At 33.6% G+C, this 23,695-nt stretch overlaps 2 non-coding genes across 2 annotated transcripts; both read left to right on the top strand.

Annotated features, from left to right (window-relative positions):
• Window positions 1–9,758: 9,758 nt before the first annotated feature.
• LOC121215171 (small nucleolar RNA R71) lies at window positions 9,759–9,865 on the top strand. The gene has a single exon (XR_005910900.1). It is a non-coding gene; the product is annotated as a small nucleolar RNA R71 (small nucleolar RNA).
• A 10,038-nt stretch (window positions 9,866–19,903) lies between these two features.
• On the top strand, window positions 19,904–20,009 carry LOC121215146 (small nucleolar RNA R71). The gene has a single exon (XR_005910875.1). It is a non-coding gene; the product is annotated as a small nucleolar RNA R71 (small nucleolar RNA).
• The last annotated feature ends 3,686 nt before the right edge of the window (window positions 20,010–23,695 follow it).

The raw sequence follows: 23,695 nt of genomic DNA, 5'->3' as shown, positions 1-23,695 counted from the left end.
GATCCAATTGCATGTTTAAGGTCTTTTTTTCACATTCAGGTGGAGAAGGTTCGATTTTAAACCAAAAAGGGGATTGAACCAGACAAATATTACTTCTATCAATTTTTCTAGTGTTTTTAAAATCACCAAATTTTGTCTAAAAGATCATGGTCTCCTTTACATTATTTATTCTAGATCTCCTTCATTTTCAAATTCAATCTTGAGCAATTTTTTACCAGCAATCTTAGTCTTAAATTTTTTTGTTTTCTAGATACTCTTTAATTGGGCTGTAAAGCTATTTGGATTGCAGGTTTTTGTCATCCATATGGTCCTTAAAAGAGTCAAGTTTCCATTGGGGGCTACTAGCAAACTTTTAGCTGTTAGATGTACCAATTTTTCTTCCAGGAGAGAGATATCGTCTCTCAACATAGCTATCTTTGTCACCGCCTTACTCCCTACCCAGCTACAGCAAACCTATTTCTTTGGGATGCTAACGAGATAGCACTCTTGACAGTTATTCTCCATGTTTCTTTCTTTAACATTATTAATTGAATGTTTGTGTAAAGATTAGAATCAATTTATATGTTATACATATTTTGCACGCTTGAATTGTACTAATCTAATTAATTGATTGAGAGGTAGAGTTTAATTTGGATTGGTTAGATCTGATTGAGTGCAATTAAACTCTAGGATTGACGACCCTAGGAAGTCATTTTGGTAGGAATTAACCTGAAATTGATATTGCCTACCAAGCATCACTCATTTATGTATGAAGGAACCTTACACAATGACATCATTACATTTACGAGCTTTAAATGAACAAGGAAGAAGAAACTCGCCATAAGGCTACAGTAACGTCATGGTCAATTGTGTAACTTCCTATATATTTGAGGGTTGTACATTAGGGGAATTGTAACACCCCGAACCCGAGACCGTCACCGGAGTCGAACACGAGGTGTTAACAGACTTTTAAAAATTTTCCAGACACTGCCAATCTGCGTAATAGTCGCTTTAAAAATCATATCTTGAGTTTCACAACTCAAAAATAAGTTTCGTGATTTTTCCCTGAAACTAGACTCATATGCCCATCTACATATTTTTTTCTAGAATTTTTGGTCGGGCCAATTAGTACAGTTTATTAGTCAAAGTCTCCCATGTTACAGGGATCGACTACCCTGACCTTTGCGCATTACAACTTGGATATCTCCTTGTACAGGGCTCCAATACTGATGCTGTTTCTTTCTATAGAAACTAGACTCAGAGAGGAATCCATACATATAAGGCATGACTTATAATTATCTCTGGACAATTTATGGTAAATTTTCAAAGTCAAAACAGGAGATCCAGAAACCGTTCTGGCCCTGTTTCACGAGAAATTTAATATCTCTTAATATACTGTTCATATGATTGTTTCGTTACTTTCATATGAAAATAGATTCATCAAGGTTCGATTACATAATTTATTCACTATTTAATTCCATTCCTACAAATTTTTGTAATTTTTCAAATCCACACCACTGCTGCTGTCAGCATCTGTTTTCAAGGTAAACTTTACCTATTTCGTGGTTACCATGGACCGACTAGGGTTTTGTCATACATAGGTCCACATATGATCATATTTAGCCATTCCAATGGCTGATCATTTGCCCAACACTTCCATTCCAAACCATAGTCACATCATGAAACCATATATACATACATAAACACAAATGGTCTAATGCCATACTCCACTTCTACAAGCCATTTTCGCATGGCTGTACACACATACATCACAAAAAGTGCTTAAAACAACAAGGGGTAGTCCTATACATGCCATATCCAGAGTTCAACTAAAAGAGTACCAAAAGAGCTTTGATAGTGTGGATGACTTCGACCTCGATGATCCCGAATCCGATAGCTAACGAACAATATCTATAAAACAGAGAGCCAAAGCAACGGGGTAAGCATTTTAAAGCTTAGTAAGTTTCAAGTAATGAAATCGGCTTTGACTAAAGTATTACATCCACATAGCTAAATGAATCACTTTATTAATTCACATTCTCATAATCATACTTACTTCACACTTCATCAACATATACACACACAAGGTATTAACCTATCTAAAAGTCGAAAGTTCGTTAGTCGATTGAACGAATACTATTAAAAACGAATCGACTTTTCCGATGCACACACAAACATACCTTATCGTTTGGGTTTTTCGAGCGTATTAATTGAATGTATTACAACACAACGCGCTCACCTTCGAACCCAAGTTTCTTCGGAATTTAGCCGGATATAACCACAAGCACAAATGCCCTCGGGTCTTAGCCCGGATATATCAACTCGCACAAATGCCTTCGGGTCTTAGCCCGGATGTATCAACTCGCACAAATACCTTCGGGTCTTAGCCCGGATGTATCAACTCGCACAAATGCCTTCGGGTCTTAGCCCGGATATATCAACTCGCACAAATGCCTTCGGGTCTTAGCCCGGATATATCAACTCGCACAAATGCCTTCGGGTCTTAGCCCGGATATATCAACTCGCACAAATGCCTTCGGGTCTTAGCCCGGATATCATTCAAATGCTCATGCACATATATATCAACAATCATGACACATCCATATTTCACTTTCGTTACTAAGGCTCAAACACAAAGCATTTATTAAACCTTTCCAATTTCGGCTCAATAGCCACACACAAAGAGCATGATTTCAATTGGCTTTATAACATAGTCTCTATGCACATTTGACTATCCATCATGGGATGACTAATCATTTCAATATAATTCAAGTAGGGTCATTACTCGAAGACTTACCTCGGATGTTGTCGAACGACTTCAATGGCTATTCAATTACTTTTTCCTTCCCTTTATCGGATTTAGTTCCCCTTTGCTCTTGAGCTTAAGTTCAACAAATTTTAAAATAGTCATTAATCGACTATTCAAGTATTACTTTCAGAATAATATATATATTGATTCGACTTTCACACACATAGATTATAGTAAGCTTTATAAAAATCAATAAATAATTCATTAGCAAATTTTCATTAATGTTTACAACAAAATCACATATTCACTACGAGCTGTTTTCCCTGAGCAGCAGTCACTAAATTATCTATAACTGGAGCTAAAAAACTTCAAATCACTTGCCGTTAATTTTCCCTGAATATAGACTCGTATATCTTCCATCCATAAAATTTTCAGAATTTTAGGCTTGGCCAATCAATACCAGATTTTTCTTAAAGTTTCCCCTGTTTCACTGTTTGACTAATCTGACCACTCTTCACTACGAATCAAATTTCTCATTTTACAGAATTCAAAATGTGTTGTATTTGATTTCATTTGAAACTAGACTCATTAAGGAGTTTAAGCATATAAATTTTATCTTATAATCATTTTTGTACAATTTATAATGATTTCCTAAAAACAGAACAGGGAATCTAGTAGTCATTTTGACTCAGCCCCACAATACTTCAAATATCTCAAGATCGGTAACTCTTTAGTTTTTATAGTTTCTTTTGTAAGAAAATAGACTCTTCAAGCTTTAATGACATAATTTACTCAGCTTCTAATTCAACTCCTACAAATTATGGCGATTTTCCAAAATTACCTTACTGCTGCTGTCCCCAAGCAGATTATTACCAAATCAAATACTAACATTTGCATTTCACCTTAATAGCTAGCTTAGCAAACCTTAATTTAACATATAATTTACACATATCACATTCCAAGCATTCACTCTATTCTATCACTTAAGGTACAAACATTACTCAATAACTTCCTAATTCAAGTACACATTCGGCCTTGGTACATAATAAGGTAGTCGATTCCTTTCCCTTTAGCACCCATTGCTCACATATGATTATTTGTATAGCTCAAACACTCATCTATCTTTGCTCATCTAAATTTATCATGAAACAACAAAATTTACCATTGTCAAATACCATAGCCGAATGTCATTAAAGCTAAACCACCATGAAAATTTTACTTATCACCTCATACCTTATTATCAAATTGAACTAATTATGCTTATAAAAATAATATCAAAACCGAAACCTTTTGATAATTAAGCCTCTAATTATTTATTACAATTACCCAAACGAAATTTTCTCACATTTAACACTTATATACCAATCAATTGTTGAAGACAAACAAAATCTCATTTCCTCCCTTGACAACCACAACCGAAAGCTCAAACCAACATCTAAAATTCCAAGTTTTCAAATGGGCTAATATGGAACTAGCTAATTGACTTAAACTAAACTTAAAATTTCAAAAACTAACAAAATTTTTACTAACCTTCTCAAGCTTCAAGTGACCGAATGTTTCCCTCCTATCTTCCTCTTTACAATCGGCCAAGAAGAACCAAGGATACAAGCTTTGTTTTCATTACCTTTCTTTTTTCTTTTATTTATTATAACTCCAATAACCCAATTTCTTATTATAATATCAAATTCAACAAATATATTGCCCATCATCAATCCATCTTGGCCGGCCACTATAAGGGAATTGGGCAATTTGACATGCAAGTCCACCCTTGTGTTGACATGCACTAATAAGCCCTTTAAAATTAGCCTATCATATTTCACCATGTCTCATGTTGATCCCTATTTAATAATTCCTCATGCAATTGTCAAAATTAGGGAATGAAACTTCCACATATGCATGTACACACACATAATAAACATAGAATATAGCAATTAATTATTTTTATAACTCGGTTTTGTGGTCCCGAAACCACTTCCCGACTAGGGTCACATTAGGGCTGTCACAGGAAATGCGTTATCTAAAGTGTATGGGGGCAGCATAGGAAGTTTATGTTTTTAACTTATGCTTATGTTTTTATTTTCATAATTTTTTATCTCTCTTGTCTAAAGTGTGCTTGAGCTTGTAAAAATACAAGTAATTAGTTAGGAGCATGTATGTAGGATGATTGTGTTTACTGTAAATTTGGCATCATAGTGAGTGATTTTAAATTATCAATTATTAGACTAGTTAGTTCTATATATTACACTATAAATAGGCATTAAGTAATTCAGTATACCAAATGATAGAAAAAATATAGAGAAACGAGCATGTTAGTATGAAAAATAAATGACTAGAGTTGTGATTATTTAGTTGATTAAATTCATGAATATTGAGATACCTAGGGATGATTTGAGGCATTATTTGGTATAAAACTACAACCAAAAAGCTAACATTATTCACTGACCTTTAGTATCATATTTGAGCCAAAAATCACTTCTTGATAAACCTTCATACAAAACCCAACGCCAAAAAGTGAATTGTACTTACCCTTTTCCTTTGGTCCTTGAACTGCGAGAACTTAGACGTCAGGCCATACGTATTGAGGGATAGGTAGAGAGATAATGGTTAAGCTAAAAATATGTGAATAAAGAAAATTTTAGAAAAAGTCAAAACGAGTGGAAAAGCACAAAATCAATAGAAAAGAATTATGAGTGAGAAAAGGTTGAAAAAATCAAAGTGATCCAAAAATAAGGTCACAAAAATAGAAACACTTGATCATTAGTGCACAAAAACTCATAAGTTGACCATAATTGCTATTATTACACTGTGACTTCTCATATGGAGAAATAAGAAAGGTGAGAGAAGAAGAGTTAATGTGCGAATAAAAAAGTGTGATATATTAATTATAGCTAAAGCTACAAATATGCGAATAAAGAAAATTTTAGAAAAAGTCAAAACGAGTGGAAAAGTACAAAATCAATAAAAAAGCATTATGAGTGAGAAAATGTTGAAAAAGTCAAAGTGATCCAAAAATAAGGTCACAAAAATAGAAACACTTGATCATTAATGCACAAAAACTCATAAGTTGACCATAATTGCTATTATTACACTGTGACTTGCCATATGGAGAAACAAGGAAGGTGAGAGAAGGAGAGTTAATGTGGTGAATGGGAAAAGGACACTAAAGGGGGTGAATAGGGAACAATATGATATGCCAAACAAATTTCATACTTAAATGGATTTAATGCTCCCTATTCTTCAATTACATACCAAACTTAAGCCTCAGAACGTTATAAGTCGAAAAATCCTATGTGACCTAGGTAAATCTATTTGTGAGTGGACATTGTATTAGGTGATCATAATACTACAGCTTGTCTTCTTTATGTTTGCAAGAATTTTAGCTTTCAAGCACAGAATTGTTATCCTAAAGGAAAAGTAAGTTGGGCCAGAACGTGAACGTTTAACGGCATAATTCTGCATTTCCTTTAGGATGGCATAAGGTTGAACAGATGAAGTAGAACTATACATTTGCGAGTGGTGTCAAATATTCTCTTCAACAAGTGTGGATTCCTTGCTTTGACACAGTCCTCTTAGAACTTGAAACTTTAAGTTCCTCGAGAATTTCTTGCAAATTTTCAGACTCTATATTGCTCATCAAGGAGAAATATTCGTCGTTTTCGAAATCAGGCAATTCAAAGAACTTATTAATAGCGTTCAAAATTATATAGTTATAATTATCATATTTTCTTCTTTTTTTATTGAACTAAAAATATTTATTCTAGATGCTTTTTGAAAATATTTACAAAAAGAGGCATCTAATTTTTAATATTTACAAAAAGAGCAACCAAATTTTTAAAAATAATTCAATTAAGTCCCTAGACTTAATGAAAATTCAAAATTGAGTTGTAACATAAAACTTGGATCAAAATTGACCCTTTTATTTGAAAAACTAAAAATTTATTGTCATTTAGGGAGTAATTTCTTGGAAAATTATGTTAAAATCAATTCCCAAGAAAGATTGGAGAGGTCACAAGCGATCCCACTTAAATTCTAATCTCCTAGACAAAATTTATTTAAACATACTAATCCCGAAAATATACCCTAAATCATTTATTCAAACAGAAGAATAAGAAAAATTAAATATCTGAACGAGATTTGATTCTGTTCATTTTTATCTCCCGAGTAATGTTTCAAACGTTGGGCATTAACTCGAAAATTACCTCTCTTACCTTGAAGTTCAACAATTTCGTATCGATACTCGACCAATCATAAATGGATCGGACCAACGTGATTTTAACTTACTTGGAAAGAACCTTAATACGGAATTGAATGACAAGACTTGCTGACCTATTTCAAATTCTCGAACTTGAGTGTGCTTGTCATGTTTCTTGAGTCTCTCCTTTAGTAATTTGGCATTCTCGTATGAAGACCCAAGTTGAGTCGTTGGAGAGCCCAGTAAGCTTTGTGTTCTAACTCCAAGGGTAGATGGCTGGCTTTCCCAAAGATTAACCTATAGGGTGACATCCCTAAAGGTGTCTTATATACTATCCTGTAAGCCCATAAAGCATCATCCAGTCTTTTGGACCAAACTCGTTGGGTCGGACAAACTACCTTCTCAAGTATGCCTTTGATCTTCTTGTTTGCTAGTTCAGCTGCCTATTCGTCTGCTGATGGTAAGCTGTAGCGACCATGTGTTTCACTCCATGTTTATCTAACAACCATTTCAACCACTTGTTCACAAAATGGGACCCTTCATCACTGATGATGGCTCTTGAGGTCCAAACCTTGTGAACACATGTTTCTGCAAAAACTTTATTACAACCTTAGCATCATTTTTCGGATATGCCTCTGTCTCAACCCGCATAGACACATAGTCTACTGCTACTAATATGTACTTGTGACCAAAAGACGAAGGGAAATGACCGAGAAAGTCAATACCCTAAATATCGAATAATTTTACTTGAATGATGTTTATTCAAGGCATCTCATTTCTGTTGGTGACATTTTCGACCCTTTGACATTGATCACAACTCTTTACGTAAGCATATGCATTTTTGAATAGTGTTGGCCAAAAGAATCCAGCTTGCAATATCTTGGCTGCAGTACGTGTGCCTCCGAAGTGTCCCCCACTCGGAGCTGAGTGACAATGGTATAAAATCTTATATACTTTATCTTCTACCACGCATCTCCTCATCATTTGATCTGCACACTTTTTAAACAAATACGGTTCTTCCCAGAAATAGTACTTCACATCGTGAAAAATGTTTTTCTTTTGATGATACATCTTATCAATTGGCATCAAACCGCAGGTTAAAAAGTTAGCAATATCAGCAAACTAAGGGGTATTATGGACATTATTTACCTTTAGTATGTGTTCATTTGGAAACGTCTCTTGAATTGGTATAAGAGGAGAGTTCCCTTATTGCGGCTCCAATCTTGACAAGTGGTCTGCTGCTTGGTTTTCCACTCCCTTTCGATCTTGAATTTCTAGATCGAACTCTTGAAGTAGAAGTATCCATCAGATTAGTCTTGGCTTAGCGTCTTTCTTGGCAAGTAAATACTTAATTGTCGAGTGGTCCGTATAAACAATCACTTTGGTACCTACAAGATAAAATCAAAACTTGTCAAAAGCAAACACAATAGCAAATAACTCTTTTTTTTGTTACCGTGTAATTCAGTTGAGCTCCTGTTAGAGTTCAACTCGCATAGTAGATGGGATGAAAAACTTTGTTCCTTCGTTGACCCATGATAGCTTCGATCGCGAAGTCACTTGTATCACACATCAATTCAAATGACAAATCCAGTTTGGTGTGACTATTATAAGTGTCGAGATTAACCGAATCTTTAAACCGTTGAAAGATCTTAAGCACTCTTCATCAAATTTAAACGTCGTGTCCTTTTCCAATAATTTGCATAAGGGTTTAGCAACTTTGGAGAAGACCTTGATAAATCTTCGATAGAAATTGGTGTGGCCCAAAACACTCGTAACACCCTTTACAGATATTGAAGGTGGCAGTTTCTCAATAACATCTACCTTTGCTTTATCTACCTCGATTCCATGAAATGACACTTTTCCCAGTTAAGTATAAGGTTTGTTTCTTCGCATCGCCTTAGTACCTTGGCTAGATTGGCTAGGCAATCATCATATGTATCTCCAAATACTAAAAAATCATCCATAAAAACTTCCAAATATTTCGCAACCATATCAGTAAAAATAGACATCATACATATTTGAAATGTAGCAGGTGCATTACATAAACCAAATGGCATACGCCTAAATGCAAATTATCGTACGGACAGGTGAATGTTGTCTTGTGCAGATCTTCCGGTGCTACTGTAATCTGATTATACCCAGAGTATCCATTGAGAAAACAATAATAATCACACCCTGTAAGTCTATCTAACATCTGGTCCAAAAAGGTAAAGGAAAGTGATCTTTTCTAGTTGCCTTGTTCAGCTTCCGGTAATCGATGTAAATTTTCCATCCCGTAACCGTTCTAGTCAGTATCAACTCATTATTCTTGTTTTCAATGATCGTGATACCTCAATTTTTTGGCACGTACTGGACCAGACTTACCCATGAACTATCTAAGATGGGGTAAATTATACTCGCATCTAACCACTTGATGATTTCTTCTTGACTACGTCCTTTATGGTGGGGTCAGTTTTCGTTGTCCATCAATTGTCCCTTTTTCACCATCTTCTAAGATAATTTTGTGCATTCATATAGATGGACTAATTTCGCAAATACCGACTATGGTCCATCCGATAGCCTTCTTGAATTATTTCAACACCAGGATGAGTTTCTCTTCTTACTCAGTAGTTAATTCTGCTGAAACAATCACATGTAGAGTAGAAGAGTTACCTAAATAAACATATTTCAAATGTGAGGGAAGTACCTTCAGTTCTAATTTAGGTGGCTCCTTGATTGACGCTTTTGGTTGGGCATAATCCCTTTTCTCTAACTCCAAAGATTCAAAGCAGGTCCACTACCATCCTCGTGTGAGCATTGAGACCATTATAAAATGTCTGAAATTGTATGCAATGTGGGATCCCGTGATGAGGGTACTTCCGTAATAATTCTTTGTACCTTTCCCATACCTCATACAATCACACATCATCCATTTGTTGGAAAGCAGTGCTCTCATTCCTCAACTTAGCATTCTTGCTAGGCAGGAAATACTTCATAAGAAATTTTTCTGCTAACTCTTGCCATGTTGAAATTGAGTTTGGTGGTAATGAGTTCAACCAAGCTCGAGCTCTGTCCCTTAGTGAATATAGGAACAGCTTCAATCGTAATGCATCTTCAGGTACTCCGGTTAACTTGAAAGAATTGGTCACCTCCATAAATAGTCTTAAGTGTAAGTGAGGATCTTCGGTAGGCATTCCACTAAATTGGGCCACTGTCTGAAGCATCTAGAACATGACTGGCTTCAACTCGAACTGTTGTGCCTCAATTTCGGGTCTCCTCATTTCTGATGTCCCTAAGCTTGAAAATTGGAGTCCTGCGCACTCAATTAAACTCGTTAATACTACCTTAGACCCGTATTGGCCCAATAGATCATCTAATGCTAAATTATGCGTAAAAATGTTTATTTTGCTAATAATTGAATCTAAACCACGGAAATGGAAAAATAAACAAATTAACATCAACTGGCTTAAAAATAAGCTCTTTAAGTGCCAGAAAGTATCTAATTTTCCATAACGAATTGTGGCAGATCAGTGCCTCATTGGTATGTTTGAAGTATAACATGCCAAGTATACCTGACTTTTCCCGAGACCGTTAACAGGGCAACCATTATTTCAAACATATACACATGATTCACATATCATAGTTTCATACACAACCAACTTATAAAAACATTTTCATATCATCATATGTAAAACATCACAATTTTAACAAGTTATCAACCATTTCATACTTACCTATTCATGAGACAAGTAAGTTCATACCTCAATCAAGCTAATCGCTACAATCTATACGTGAAATTTTGAATTTAAATCATGAAAGCACAAACCAGAATAACTAATCATCGATGGTCTTTACCTTTCCTTTATCTTGAGATGGCCTAACGTCATCTTTAGATAAGTATGATAATTCAATTATAGAAATGGTATTAGTTTCCACTGAATAACATGAAAACACATAATTTAACATAATTTTTATTTTATTTATTTTAGTCCGTATATTCAAAATGTTCATTTCTTTTATATTTAATGTCGATTAAAAATCAAATTTCTAATTCTTTCATTAGTGACCTTATACCTCTAACCTATAGCATAATTTATTAACACCTTTTAGTTTATTCAATTTAGTCACTAATGTTATACATAAACTACATAGGTTAATTCAATTTCTAATCAATTTCCACATTTTTTTTCTACTTTTCAACTTAGTCCAACCATGCTCAAAACTCATACTTCAAGTTACAATCAAAATCAAGCTCAATTTCATCAAACACCTATAACACCCCACACTCGACCCAATCGTTAGATCTAAGATGAGAGATATCACATTCACTACTATACCAACTACAATTTCATTTTCATATCAATTAAACAAGTTATACAAGTTATTAGGTTTGAAAACTGAATAAATGCATTATTTAATCAAATACATGTTATAAACAAGCTTACAAAAGCTCTTACGAAACACCAATGTTAATCGAAGGACTAAAATTTAAAAGTTTCAAAATGCAAGGCTGATGTTGTGACCATGAGGGAGATTTGTCGCGATATTGAGAGCAGAAGCATGACGTAATGACTTCAAGCAATGTGAGTTACGACCTTAGAGACAAGAAATTGACGTTGCGACTTCAGTAAGGGAACGTTGTGACCTTGAAAATAAGGGGATTCTATGTCGTAACCTCAACAGGGGAGAATTGCGACTATGGAAATAAAATCTTAATGTTGCGACATCAATAGAAGAATGTCACAACCTTAAGGGAAGTTTCCCATAAATTTTTGTAAACATTCAATTCAACTTGCTAACTTCAAAACCAAATGGCCTAGATGGCCTCAAAGATCAACACATCCCATTTTAGGCATTAATTTTAAAGCCAAACTTCATCTTCAATACTTATAAACATCTTAAAACATATGATCATATACATATTCACATTCATTCTAGATTCAAACATCCCTTTCATTAACTTGGCATATAAGCAACATTCCACATTCTATTTATTGTATCACATATCTACTTTCAATGTAACGACCCAAAAGCCAGTGATATCCGAAAATGAGGTTTTAGGACCTTCTCTTCGTAAATCAGACTCGTGAATATTTTATTAAATATTTACAGAATTTATATTATAGGTGAACTGAATTTTGGATAAGCAATTTTATTGAATTAGTGAATAATTAAGGTTCAAGGACTAAATTATAATAGTACTAAAACTTGCATCATGGATTTTTAAGCTAGAAACAAAGATTATGGGCTAATGTGGTACTTATACCACATTGAAAGTATAGTGGACAGTAATTGACCATGTTATTTGAATAAATGTGACAGATTAATAATGTAAAATAATAAATAATAATAAAACATAAGTAATAAAAAAAGGTAATGGAAGCTAGTGGAGAGAAACTGATTGCCTATCGTTCATAGAATAAATATAGCACAAAAAATATAAGAATTAAGAACGGCGATGTCCACAAGTGCACGAGTCAAATTGTAATATAGTTGTACAACGAAATTCCAAAAAGATTCCAAGGATCGTACCCAAGAGAGGATGGAATAAATAATGAAAATACTTTTACAAAAACAAGTCAAACTAGTAGGGATTGTTTCCTATATTACGATTAACCATAAAATAGATTAAGAGAAATCGTACCAAATTTTAGTTAATTCCCACCTTAATGACTTCCTAGGGTTGTCAGGCCTAGAGTTTAGTTTCTTTCTTTCCTGAACAGCTGATCCACTAAGAGAACCTTACAAAATAGTTAATTAATCATACCTCCACTCTCTAATCCCCCATAGGAGGATTAGTTCCTCGTGGATCTCATAAATAATATAAACTTGATAGAAAGCATAAACATGAATAACAATTCAAGAGTATAAAGTTTAGAAGAAGCCTGATTTGTATTAGAATTGAATGCAAAATCCTCATAGAGTTTGATTATGTTTCACAAATTTGATTTCTTCAACAAAAGCAAATAACAAAAACTGAAATAAACCTAAAGTCTAAGACAAGAGAAAAACTAAAGACTAAATCTAAGAAGAAAATTATAAAATACGAAAGTTGTCCATAACATGTGTTAAATGAGCCTATTTATAGACTTTAGAGTCGCCATCGTCCTTAACACTAGATCATCTGATGTCCTCGTGCTTAATGTTTGATAGTGCAAACCAAATTGCCCCTAACTCGTAATTATTTCCCGTACAGAGGAGACGTTGCGACACACCAGATCCTGTGTCGTGGCATCGAGGGTAGTATGCTCTACCTTCAGGATGTCTTCAAGAGCAAGTTGCGATACCCTTTGGCTGAATCTGTAATAGTCCGAATTTGGGCCTAGTCGAAACAATGGTTTCGGGACCACAAATGTAATATTTTGAAAATTTCTATAGTAAGATATTATCCTTGGTATAGTAAAATAAGGAAATAAAGTAACAAAAATGGAAATTTTGAGTTATGTCAACATTGAGAAGTATATTATGACATATTAATGCAAGGAAGGATTAAATCGCAAAAGTGAGAAAAGTAATGTTGCCCAAGAGTAAATACTCAAAATTTGAGGGGTTAAAGTGTAAATATAAAAAATTTTAAGGACCAAAGGTATAAATATTTTAAGGGTGGAATGATCTAGAAACTAACGAAAATGGATGAATTAGGACCAAATTGAATAAGATAAGAATTATGAGGGACTAAATCATAATTTTACCAAATTAAGTTTGATTCAATGATGAAATTTTAAAAGATTATGAAGGGCAAAATGGTCAATTAGAAGAGAGAGAAATCTAGAAGGCAATGATGATGTTGGTGATATTTTAGATTAATTAATTAAATAAATATTAGTTTATTAATATTTTAATATGATTTTTAAATGATATTTTATTAATTTATTATTATTCTATTTAGTATATATATGAAAGGAAAGATGAGGAATTATCATCTTCTTCCCCATGCAACCAACGCATGAAGAGGAAAGAAAGAAAGAAACTTTCTTTTCTTTACAATTTGGTCCTTTTATCAAAAATTCACCATTTTCACTTAGAAATCAAAAGAATTTCCATATCCATCAAGAGAGAAAGATAACAAGGAGACTATGAGGAGCTATAAGATCAAGTTAGATTCAAGAAATAGAAGCTGGAGGAGAGAGAAAATCAAGTTAAAGATTGAAATCAATTGAGCAAGGTAAGAACATCAAGATTTCAATATATTTTTGAGTTTGATATTATTGAAAAGGTATGAAATTGATGTTAATGTAGAGTTTTATTATATAAGGTTTTATGTTCTTGGTATGTTAGTGAAGACAAAATAAGAGAAAGTGATGAGAAATAGTGTAGAGAAAGAAAATAAGAGTGTTATAAACTTAGTAATCAATATTTTGCACTAAAACAGTTTGGACAGCAGTAGTAGGTTAATTTTGAAAAATCACCAAAAATTGTGGAAATTGAATTAGAAGATGAATAAAATATAAAATTAAAGCTTATTTAATCTAGTTTCTCATAGAAGAAACGGTTCAAGCAATAGAATTGTAAATCATGAAATATAATAAATTTTGTGAGACAATGTTAGAATGATTTCGGGTTCCCCTGTTCTGACTTTGGAAAATCATAAAAAATTGAATAAAAATAATTATGAGTTATAATTTATATTATTAGAATCCTTAATTAATATATTTTTAAATAAAATAAACGAAAACATCATCCAAATTTTTTACAATTAGATAATTCATTTTTAGTGAAGAGTGATCGGAACTATCAGACAGCAAAATAGGGGAAATTTTAAGGAATAAACTGTACTATTTGGCTGAACCAAAAATTTTGAAAATTTTATGGCAGGAAGATATGTGAGTCTAGTTTTAGGGAAAATTAACGTATCTTAATTTGGATTTCTGTAGCTGAAGATATAAATGATTTAGTGACTATGACTCAAATGGACAGGTTTGAATAAATTTACAAGAAAATAGTGAAATTATAGATAATGTTACTTATAAGCATGTTATGTAAATTAAGGATGTGGAATGGAGAGGAGGAGGAGGAAAATAAATTTATGAATATTATGCTAGCATGGATTTGCATTTCAAATGGTTAGTTTGCATGATTTGGGCTCGAGGACTAAATTGAACAAAAGTAAAACTTTAGGGGCAATTTTGGAAAAATGTCAAAAATGACCAAATTGCATGAAATGAATTGTTTTATTATTTAAATTACTAAATTGAATGAAATATTAATTTAGATCAAGATTGGGTGGAAATTTGAGAAAAAAATAGAAATTTTTCAAAATGTCCCTGAATTTTGGTATTTCTGCAATTTAGCCTGGTAAGTTCGTATGAACTATATTTTGTATAATTTTAATTGAATTGAATGCTATTTGGAAATGAATATCATATATATGTTTGTTTGGAATTGAATTATTATTGGATGTTTTGAAATGATTATCGAAAACTCGATTGGGTTGGAAGCTTGTTGGAAATATATCACATTATCCATTGGTTCTATCGGAAATTTTGGATGATTTGATTCTGGTTATTGTATAAGTTAAATTGGTTAATGTTAGCTCATAAATGTTTTGATTTTGATTGGTTATAAATATGAATGTTTGATGAAATGAAATGTCTGAAAATTAATTTGTAAACTCCGGTAATGCTCTATAACCCTATTCTGGGGAAGGATACGAGTTAGGGGTGTTACAGAATCGCGACACTGAAGGCAGTCTTGAAACTTTTCTATTCTACTCCCCATGTTGCGGCATCCAACTCTTCGTGTTGCAACATAGCTACCAGTATCGGGTTAGCACGCCTTCTAATAGTCTCATGCATGCTCACGTTTATGCCTCATTCAACCGTTAAGGTCAATAAAAGACTCAAATTACACACTTTGTTGAATTTAACTAAACTTACAGAAACGTAATTAAAAATTAACTAAAATGATTATGTTCAAGCTCCTAAAGTGCAAAAACTAGTTTAATCTGGTACACTAAATTACGATAGAGTGAGATCCTTCATCACTAATTATAGCTCTCAGAGTCTCATACTGTGTAAATTCATGCTTATGTAGGAATCACATGACTACCTTAGCATCATTCGTTGGGTATGCCTCGGCTTCTACCCACTTGGATACATAATCAACAGATACTAAGATGAACCTATTGCCAGACCAATGCCCCAAACGTCAAATGATTCTACCTCTAAGATGTTTGTTAAGGGCATCTCGTTCCTTCTTGATATGTTTCTAGTCTTTTGGAATCTATTGTAATTATTTACATATGCATATGCATCCTTAAACGTCGTTGGCCAGAAAAATCCAGCTTGTAATATTTTTTATGTAGTCCGGGAAACACCAAAATGTCCCCCACTTGGATATGAATGGCTATGGTATAAGATCTCGTCAATATCGCTTCCAGCTACACACTTCTTGATTATATGATTTTCACATTTCTTAAACAGAAATGGCTCCCCCCAAAAGTAATACCTACTATCATAAAGGAATTTCTTCCTTTGTTGGTATGTCATTCCATGAGGCATTATTCCTCATGCTAAATAATTTGCAAAATAGGCAAACTAAGGAGTTTCACAGATTTGACTTACCTCAAAAATATGCTCATCTAGTAAATTTTCATTGATATGAACAAGTGAGTGAATTACCTCATGTTACTCAAATCTCGACAGATGGTCAGCTACTTGATTTTCAACTCTCTTTCTGTCTTGGATCTCAAGGTCAAATTCTTGGAGTAAAAGTATCCACTGAATCAATCTCAGTTAAGTATATTTTTTGTGAGTAAATATTAAATGGTTGAATGATCAGTGAAGACTATGACTTTTGTACCTATAATATATGCACAAAACTTGCCAAAAGCAAAAACTATAGCAAAAAGTTCTTTTTCAATTACTGTATAATTAAGTTGGGCTCCTCTCAAAGTTCTGCTTGCATAATAGATTGTATGGAATACTTTGTTTCTTCTTTGCCCTATAATAGCTCCCACAGCAAAATCGCTAGCATCACACATCAACTCAAAAGGAGAGTTCCAATCTGGTGTAACAATTATTGGTGCTGAGATTAACCGATTTTTCAACTCTTCAAAGGGTTCCACACATGTTTTGTTAAAATCAAAAGTTGAATATTTTTATAATAGAATACATAAAGGCTTGGAACTCTATGAGAAATCCTTGATAAACCTTCTGTAAAAATTTGAATCGCCCAAAAAACTTCTAACTCCTTTAACAGTGACTGGTTGTGGTAATTTCTCAATTACATCCACCTTTACTTTATCGACTTCAAACCCTCTTCTGGAAATTTTGTTTCCTAAGACAATCCCTTCCTTAACCATAAATAGGCATTTCTCCCAATGAAAGACAATATTTGTCTCTTCACATCTCTTCAATACCTTAGCCAAATTACTCAAACAAGTATCATATGAATTACCAAAAATAAAAAATGATCCATGAATACCTCAACAAAATTTTTAACCATATCAGTAAATATTGCCATCACGCATCGTTGAAATGTTACAAGTGCATTACATAAATTGAAAGGCATTCACCTAAAAGAAAACGAATGGTACGAGCAAGTAAAACTTGTTTTGTGTTGGTCTTCTAGGGCTACAACTATTTGGTTATATCCCGAATATTCGTCTAAGAAACAGTAATATTCGTTACCTACCAGTCGGTCCAACATCTGGTCCATAAAAGGTAGCAAAAAATGATCCTTCTGAGTTGCCTTGTTCAATTTTTTGTAGTCAATATAAATTCTCTAGCCCGTGACCATCCTTGTTGGGATTAATTTGTTAATTTTATTCTCTAAAATTGTAATTCCACCCTTATTTGGTACACACTGTGTCGGACTTACCCATTAACTATCTAAGATATGGTAGATAATTCCCGCATCTAACCATTTAACAACTTCCTTCCAAATTACCTCTTTCATAATAGAATTGAGTCTTATTTGCCCATCAATTCTAGCTTTTTTGCCCTCCTTTGAGCTAATCTTGTGCATACAAAAGGACGGGCTTACCCTCAGATATCAACTATGGTCCAACCAATCGACTTTTTAAATTTTTTTAAAACTTCGATCAGTTGCTCCTATTGGTGTTCTATTAGTCCTGCATAAATAATCACAGGCACAGTAGAACAATTACCCAAATAAATGTATTTCAAATAAGAAGGTAGTACATTTAGTTCAAGTGTGGGTGGATCCTTGATTGACAATTTTGGTTGTGCGTATTCCTGAGTTTCCAACTCCAATGGTTCAAATCGTGATGGTTGAACATAGTCCTTTTGATTGGCTTCTATCACAACCATATTTTTCTTACCTTGTTTATCTTCAAATGGCTTAGAACCTAAGGTGTTTTCCAATGGGTCTTCTACAGAATTACACTCTCATTCTATAGAAACTAAAGTTTCTAGCTCCTCTATTACTGAGCATTCTTCCACCGGATCAGGGAATTTCATGACTTTAAGAACATTAAAAGTCACCTAGTCATCTTGAACTCTCATAGTGAGTTCACCTTTCTATACATATATTATTGTTCTCCCTATTGCTAAGAAAGATCTCCCTAAGATGATCGGCACTTTATTATCTACTTCAAAATCTAAAACATTGAAATCAACAGGAAAAATAAAATTGTCTACACATACCAGAATATCCTCAATCTTTCCTTCTGGGTGTGCTAAAGATCAATCCGCCGGTTGAACTGTCACTGTTGTAGCTCTAACATCACTTATACCCAACATCTTAAAAATAGACATTGGCATCAAGTTGGTGCTTGCTCCTAGATCGCATAAAGCTTAACTGCAGTAACATTATCAGATGTTACAGGGTATAGTAAAGCTTCCGGGGTCCTTCATTTTTTAATGTAGCTTGTTCTGTAGAAATGCACTACATTCCTTTGTTAATGCTAAAGTCTCGAACTCTCCAAGCCTCTTCTTAATTGACAAATTGTCCTTCATGAACTTGACATAATTAGGCATTTATTCTAAGACTTCTAGAATGGGATATTGATGTGAAACTACTTAAGAACATCCAAAAACTTCTTAAACTGCACCTCTTATTTATGATGCTTGAGTCTTTGTGGATACAGAGGTGATATAACCTTAGCTTGGATCGAACAAATTTTCTGAGGTATTTCATCTCCATCTCACATAGGGTTTAGCTTATCAAAATCAACTATTGGTTGATTTTCCACCTTCTCGATAGGGTCATCTTCAACCTAAACTAATTTGGGTTCCAAAGTCCTTCCGCTTCATAAAGCAACAGTTTTGCAATGTTCCTTACCAATATTCCTTGTATTTTTCATTTCACTCAGCAAGGCTCCTTTTAGTCTGTTACGAAGCTCCGTAGCTAACTAACCCATTTGATTCTCCAAATTTTTCAGTATTGCTGCTTGGCTTTGGATTAAGATGTCATTCTTAACCATGTATGCCTTCAACAAATTCTCTAAATTGCTAGATAGTTCAGCTTATAGTGGTTTATGAACTTGTTGATTAAACCCTAAAGGTTGATTTGATCTATGTTGTATGTAGTTGTTGTTCGATCCAACTCATTGGTTACTCTAAGAAAAGCTTGGACAATTTTACCATAAAGGGTTATAAAAGTTGGATTGTGGTCCTTGTCCATTTATATTCTGGTTCTGATTTTCTACATAATAAACAAACTCAAGATTTGATGGACAATTCTCAAACGAATATTTGTCCCTACAGTATACGCAAGAAATAACATCAAATTGACTCAATGGCTTAGCTACAACATTTTTTAAACCATTAGTAGAAAAAATTTTAAGCATTGAAGAACTTTAAGATATCTGATCTGCAAGTGAAGTGAGAGCATCCACTTCATGTACTCCTACTACGCGTCCTCTTCAAACTACTCGATTGGTCAGCCACTAGTATTTGTTCCTGGCTATTCTCTCCATAATTTCATAAGCCCCATTATAAGACTTATAAAGGAGAGCACCATTTGCAGAAGCATCTACTACCACCCTAATGTGTACATTGAGACCATTATAAAATGTCTCTAACTGGATGCAATGCAAAATCCCGTGGTGAAGACATTTGTATAGTAGCTCTTTAAATCTTTCTCATGTCTTGTATGAGGATTCATCATCCAATTGCTGAAAATTTGTGACCTCATTCTGCAACTTAGCAATTTTGCTAGGTGGGAAATTCTTAACCAGGAAGGATATGCTAATTTTTTCCAAGTAGAAATTGCGCTTGGTGGCAATGAATTAAGCCATGCTCATGTTTTATCTCACAACGAGTATGGAAACCACGTCAACCTCAATGCATCATCGATTACACCAGCTACCTAGAAGGAATCACTCACCTCCATGAATAGTCAGAGGTGAAAGTGTGAATCTTTTATAGGCATTATATTAAACTAGCCCACAGTCTGAAGCATCTAGAACATCACAGTCTTTAGTAAACTGTGGTCCTCGATCTTCGGTCTCTTAATTCCAGATTTAAGTTCGTTAAAAAGTGGCACAACATACTACCTTACAGCTTGATCCCTATAATCAGCAATAAAGATTGAATTACAAGCATTAACACCTTCATTCCCTTGAACTTCATTTTGATTTTCAAGGTCCATTTTTTCGGCTTGTCTCTGGGCTAGTCTTTCTCATCTTCTTTGTCTAAATGTTAACTCGACTTCAGGGTCTATAGGGAGTAAATCGATGATTCAATCTATGATCATAAACACCTGAAAAGAAAAACACAAAAAATAAATAAATATTAATTAAATAAAGATAAGAATAAATAAACCAAATTGCAAGAAATAATTTCACAAATAATGATTAAATTAACAGTCCCAGTCAACGATGGCAAAGACTTGGTTTGTGATGGAATGTGCAAGTATACACATTTGTTGTCAAGTAAAAAGTAAGTAAAAAGAGTATCGTCTCCACAAGGACTGTGTTGAAATCAATAGCTATAAAATTAATGTTTTACAAGTTGGTCAAGAAAACACAATATTTTAAGGTGATGGATGTTAAAATTAAATTAAACAACTATGTGCAAATGAATTAACCTAAATGCAATGAAAAATGCAATGAGATGGTTTAGCATGCAATGAAATAGTTTAGCAACAATTCAAAATTTTTAACAACAATAACATGAATAAGCTAGAAATATTTCAACACTTGACTCAATTCATTTTTTATCTTTTTTAACAATGTTCTGGAAAAAAATTCTATGGCAACTCGATCATTCATTAACTTGGAATCTCATATAAGTTCTCCCGAAGTCTTATACTTTGAAAAACATGCATATTTCTATGTTAATATTTAACTAAGGATTCCTTAGAATTTATGTGAAGTAACAGGGACTGGGTCGGTTTGAAACAATTTAATCATATAAACCTAAAGCTATGTAGGGTAATAGTATTCTTTTGGAATCATTATGAACCTTTAATTTATTTTGGGTCGGATATAAATTAAGCATTCACCTTCTAATTATTGTGTTCATTAATCACCATATGGGTCGAATTAGGCAACTAATTCTAATGCATTCAAACATCTTTTAATGCATGAATAACATGAATGATTTTAGTTGGAAGAATGAACAACTAAGGATAGAACAATATAAACATGAATTGAATGAATTTAATCAAAGCATTGCAATTATTCTAGCTGAAACAATTTAAGTCATCATCATTAACGGAAAAACAATCAAACAATTTGCAAACTTTTTTAAAAACTAAGAACAAATTAAAGATAAAGGAAGAAGAAACTTTTATATGAATCTGGGAATTTCCCTAAAACTATTTGTGGTGGCTTCCTCCGATTTTCGCAGTTGCTCCTTCGCAAATTGCTCCTCAAGGTGGCTGGCCAAGATAGCTTTTCTTTTAAGGAAATGCTTGCCAAGGGAAAATGGGGAGATGGAGAGAAATGAAAGGTTTTAGGCATGAAAGAGAAAAGAGGAATGAGTGATGAGTGATGATTGAAGAATGAGGGATGAAGGATAAAGGATGGACTAAAAAGTGAATAGAAGGGGCTGTTTATACTTGAAGAAGAGCTTGGGAGTTTGCTAAAAATAGCATGCACATCCCTTGAGAATTTCCCATGCATGGTGGGCCTTGCTTTGTAGGATAAGAGTTTGTTGGTTGCTTGATTTGTGACTGATTCTTCCTTAATTCAAGGCATGGGGTTGGACGGAAATCAAGGGACTTAATTGGTCCCGATTTTTAATTTTTTCACACATGTAAGGTCCTTTCTCTAATTGTTCCAAAGATGATTTGGGTTGTTTTTTCATGTCTTTTTCGAATTTGGGCTCCTCTTCCCCTTATTGGACTGTTTGGCAACCCAAGTACAAAGTAAAATAATTCCTTTCAGAAACCATCTTCCAAGCTAGGTTAGAGTAATTTTTCTGAGTCCAATTCATCTGCTTGCCATCCATATTGTTGGATAATTAGCTCATTTGCATTTGTGTCCTTACTAACTACCAACATTGAATAATTTATTGGTCCATACTGCAACATTTCAAGCAAGAAATTAACATATAAAATAATAAAGTGAAATTATTTAAAATTAACACCTAATCATGTAAAATTATAAATTTGCCCAATGTATCAATATGAACCATAATTACACAATCAGTAATCTAAATGCTCGAGATATGCCTAAGTTCCATATAAAAATGTGCTAAATAAACTTATATAATTTAGACTTATCAATTATTGTCACTATTCTGCAACTATTACCGATAGCATGTTAAATCATATTCGTTGTATTTGATAAATCTAAATGCATGTTGAAAACATGCCTATTGTTTCTAATAAATCTTATCGCATGTTAAAGTCATGCCTATTGTACTAATTTTGTTATTTTCATTGTATGTCATACTGCATTGCATTGGGGTTGGGACGTTTATGAAAGGAGGAAGCTCTGGCAGTATAACTACAATTTTAGTAGTTTAACCACATATCTGGCAGCTTGACTACAATTATTGATGGCTTTTCCACATATTTCTGGCAGTATATATGCATATCTAGCGGCTTGTCCACATATATTTCTAGCAGCTTGACTACAATTACTAGTGGCTTGTCTATAATATGGTATGTTTTTGGATGGATGAGTTATGAGGAACTCTTATTATGATGTGTAGTGGACTTGGGTATGAAGTTCTCTAAAAATATTGCATCGACATGCTCATGCATATTGAAAACTGTGAATCTGTACTGTTTTAATTCCCTATTTAATTACTAGCTTGAATGCTACATTTACTGTCTTATACTAATTATTTGATTTATGAATCATATTGAGCTTATTAGTTCACTCTTTAGTCTATCGATTTATTTTTCAAATAATCCTCGAGGTTAGGACTTGGACATGGCTTTTGGATGAGCAACTCGGATGTTTTTATATTTACAGTATTTTCAACTTATTTTTAATATTTGTTTTGGGACTGCTGTCGAAACCATTTTTTAAGGATTTGAAAAATGGGAATCGACTTTTTGAAATAAATGGGAGCCGCCACCGATCTTTTATTTAGGTGTGACCGGTTCACCATTAAAAATGAATTTGGTCTACGAGATTCGAGAAAACAGGTTCGAGAGTCGGTTACGCACGAGGAAGAATTAGCACCCTCATAACGGCCAAAATTGGTACCGAATCGATTGTTTATTGTCTTAGTGTCGAAATTTTAAAAAGATTTTAAAATACAGTCATTTCATCCTGAATAACATGAATTGGCTGATAAGGCTCATTGTTTTAGAGAAATAAATTATCACATTCAGTAAGTTAGAGTGCGACATTTTAAATCCTCAAAATTAAGTTTATCTCCTAACTTTTAAAACCTATGCATTTTGAGAAGGATATCTGATTATTTGGG

Source organism: Gossypium hirsutum, chromosome D02 (assembly GCF_007990345.1).
Source record: "Gossypium hirsutum isolate 1008001.06 chromosome D02, Gossypium_hirsutum_v2.1, whole genome shotgun sequence".
Classification (NCBI taxonomy): domain Eukaryota; kingdom Viridiplantae; phylum Streptophyta; class Magnoliopsida; order Malvales; family Malvaceae; genus Gossypium; species Gossypium hirsutum.
This window is presented reverse-complemented; position numbering and strand designations above follow the sequence as displayed.